This window comes from Cajanus cajan, chromosome 11 (assembly GCF_000230855.2).
Source record: "Cajanus cajan strain Asha chromosome 11, NIPB_CcT2T_4, whole genome shotgun sequence".
Taxonomy (NCBI): domain Eukaryota; kingdom Viridiplantae; phylum Streptophyta; class Magnoliopsida; order Fabales; family Fabaceae; genus Cajanus; species Cajanus cajan.
This window is the reverse complement of record NC_138527.1, coordinates 25,852,265-25,856,521: the sequence shown is the minus strand read 5'-3', so window position 1 is coordinate 25,856,521 and position 4,257 is coordinate 25,852,265. Positions and strand designations below refer to the sequence as shown.

Here is a 4,257-nt window from a genome sequence, read left to right as displayed (position 1 = left end):
TATTCAACACAATTACACAAATAACACACAACTCTACAACTCATAACATACATCTCAACTCATATTCAACTTCTTAATTAACAACTAACAACAAAATTATCACATATAACTTCATCTTTATAGCTCATTCATCATTTATTCATTTAACAACTAAATCAACAAGTATTCAACACTTCATCAACTACATCAACATGTTTTTCTTCAACAACTAACACTTGACACTGCACAACCAACGCCTGGCGTCATCCAAGTAGGGAGCTTTTTATCTCACCCACGTCCAACACTACACAACTCGCACCCAACATGGCTAAGACAGAGGTCTCTAAGACCTCATGCCTGGCATGGTAAAGTACCTCGCCCAATCCCACCTCAAGCAGAGAGTCTCTATCTGATTCACATTTGATATCATCCAGGTAGATAGCTTAGGCTTGGCCACGCTGGCTAGCACTCAACTTTGGGTTCGACGTCACCAAGTTAGAGACCTCTCAAGGTTCTCACGCCTAACACCATGCCAACCCAAGACAAGTCTCTCTCCTCACGTTCAGTGCCACTGATCCTACGCCCAACATGATTGAGACAAAGAATATCAAGTTAGAACAACGCTCAATGCCCAATGAAATATTAAAATTCTGCACATGCAGACCTTGATTTTGCCTCAACATCTAAAATCCAACAAAGATTCAAGACATGCAACATCAAACAACACTTACATACAGCATACATTACAACCAACACATATATGCACTTATAATCAACGTGAAACCATAAATCAATTCACCACATTCTTCATTAAGAATCCAAAACCCCAACTCTCGCTACATTTCACTCTGATTTGATCCACATACAACCATGAATTGAAAAGGAATTCATACAACATACAACCAACACATCATTTAGCAACTCAGTAGTTTCACTAGAAGTAAGAATCTAGCTCCCCTTACCTCGGAACCGAAGAGAATCGAGGAAGGGGAAGAGAACCCAAGGTTTTGCACCTCACTCTAATGAATCAACCACAAGATTCTAGCTACTACTAACCTAAATCCAACAATAACACAACTTCTAATAAGGATTAGAAAATAAAGAAAAGAAGATATAGAGTTGGAAACTCACGAACTAGTGCACCTCTCTCTAGAATCCCCTCTTTAGAATGCTAAGGAAAAGAGTTTATGAAACACTATTTAAAACAAAAACCTTATATACTCTTCCTCTCGAGGCCAATTAAACCTTTTCTTTAAAGAAACCCTTAACACCACTAAAACTCCTAAAGGATTCTCAAGCCTCATAATCTTTCAATACTAATTAACAACTCAACTTAATAACATAAAATGATTTAAAATAATTATAACACTTCCACAACTTACAGTGTTACATTTCCTATTTATAAGACCAAATTGTGAACAATGGTTATTCCTGCCAAACTTAGAATAGTTATTTGTTTATTTATATAAAAATTCTACACATTATCTCACATATTAATTATTTTTAAACAAAAATACTCTTAACTACAGTTTGTTATCTTAATTTGATATAATTATAAACTCTTTAATAAACATGTACTCTAATTAGTCCAGAGAAAGATTGAATATTAATTTTGAGAGATAATTTTTATAAGACATATACTTTAATTGATTATTAATTAGAAAATAAAAGTAGTATGAAGGTAATTTTATAATATATTCCTTCAAATCCTGCTACGAACTTATTAAAAAAGTATTAAATGAAAATGCAATGCATTAATGTCTAGAAAATATAAAACGCGTCTAATACTTGCATGCAAAGTTCCTAAATTGCAACCACGGAGACACCAATTCCAACACAACAAAACAACTCAACTACATAGGAAACTCAAAGTTGATGAAAAATAGAGACAAGGGAATATAATCGTAGTGGGCATTCCCAAGTTCCTAAATTGCAACCACCAAGGCATCAATCACAACACATTAGAGAAATTCACCCAAACGGGGCACAACAAGTTGATTAAAAACAGAAACAAATGACAACATTGGTGAAAATTTAAGCGAGACACAAGAGGGGAATGCATGGTGGGGAAGGAAAAGGAACGAACCCCCAAGAATATTCAAAGTTCTTTGATGTCAAAGGGTTATACAAGAGGATTTATCCATCCAAGTAGATAATGAAGATGTGGAATATGTGCATAAATTAAATAATGATCAATTATTTGCATTCAATACCATTATGGATGTTATCAACAATAAACAAAGTCAAGTTTTTTTTATGGATGGACCAGGAGGAACAGGTAAATCATTCCTTTATCGCACTTTAATTGCAAATTTGAGAAGTAAGGGACAAATTGTTTTAGCAACTGTCTCACCTGGTATAGCTACAACACTATTACCTGGTGGTCAAACTGCACATTCTCGATTTAAGATATCAATCAATGTAGAGACAGATTCATTTTATTCAATAAGTAAACAATCTGATCTTGCCAATCTAATTAGAGAAATAACAGCAATCATTTGGGATGAAGCACCCATGACAAATAGATATGCTTTGGAAGCATTAGACAGATCATTAAAGGATATTCTAAATTGTGATGCTCCATTTGGTGGTAATATTTTTATTGGGAGGGAATTTTCGTCAGGTGCTTCTTGTTGTTCAAAAGGGTACTAAGGCACAAATGATATATGCATGTATTGTTAAGTCTCATTTATGGCCTATCACAAAGGTTTTACATTTGAGACAAAACATGCGATCATTACAAGATCATAATTTTGTAGAATATCTAATGCGCATTGGAGATGGTGCTGAACCTACCAAATATGATGATATGGTAAAAGTACCCCATCAAATTGAAATAACATGGGAAGAGGAAAATTCAATACAAAAACTTATTCGTCATACATTTCCCCAATAAGAATCTCATACATGGGATGCATCTTATATGGTAAAAAGAGTCATACTAACACCAAAAAATGAGGATGTTCAAAAAATAAATGAAAGCATCATCAAACATTTCCTAGGAGAAGAACGTGATTTGTTATCATTTGACGAGGTTGAAGGGGACACACACAACTTATATCAACAAGAATACTTGCACTCTATTACTCCAGGTGGTTTGCCACCACATAATCTAAAGGTTAAAAAAGGTGCACCGTTAATGTCGTTGCGAAACATAGATCCTAAAGTTGGCTTATGTAATGGAATAAGGTTACTATGCCGTGGATTCTTTATGAATATGTTAGATGAAATCTTAACAGGTCATAATGCTGGAAAGAGAGCTTTTTGCCCAGGATTAAACATAAGAACACAGAAAGTACAAGACTTCCCTTTATACTTATTAGGAAGCAATTTCCTATGAAACTAAGTTTTGTAATTACCATAAATAAGTCATAGGGACAAACAATACCTAATGTTGAAATTTATCTTCCGTGACATTTTTTAGTCATGGTCAATTATATGTTGCTTTGTCAAGAGGTGTTTCTCAAGCATCAACGAAAATTCTTATTAAAGAAGGAAAACTTGAAGGGGAAGATGGAAACTTTACAAAAAATATTATTTTAAAACAAATTTTGTTATCTCAAAATCAAGTGTTGTCCCTTTTAATTTATAATATTTATAAATTTAGCTTAATATTTGATAATGATATACAAAAACTAAAATTTGTTTCTCTTATATTTTATCTACAGTCAAATTAAGATTCAAGGAGATCTTCCAGTTATATGAAGAGATCAATAGAAAGAATTTGAACATGTATTTTGACAAGCAGGTAAGTGATAACATATTTATTCACTTTTTATTATGAAACTTTATTATCATCTATTTTTCATTATATTACTTATATTTACTAAGAGGATGACTTTGAAAAATTATAAAATATTTGGAAGGACCGGTATTCACTCTCAACAATTTCTATCATTAACAACAAGGTTCAATTTAATTTAAAAATGACATTTTCGTATTTTTTTATTGCTTATTTATTTAATTTTAAATTTCTTTGTTGCAGGTTCATCGTTCAAAAGTATATTCTATTTGATGGAGTTTTACAGTAATAGTAGATAAAACCTAACTTTGAAAAATGGTGAAAAAAGAATTATTGTCTCAAAAATTATAAAGGTAATATAATAATATGGTTATAATAATATATTTTATATGTGACAAATTGATAGATATAAAAATATAGTTGTAATATTTTCTCATTTAAATCAATTCTAACTCATATTTTTTCACAATATTAGAACACTTGAAAATGCAACATCAAGTAATATTTGTCATATTAACAACTTTCATGCAAAACAA

The 4,257-nt window shown here is 31.9% G+C and overlaps 1 pseudogene; it reads left to right on the top strand.

Moving 5' to 3' along the window:
• Positions 1–303: 303 nt before the first annotated feature.
• Positions 304–3,393, top strand: LOC145953474 (uncharacterized; annotated as a pseudogene).
• Positions 3,394–4,257: the final 864 nt, after the last annotated feature.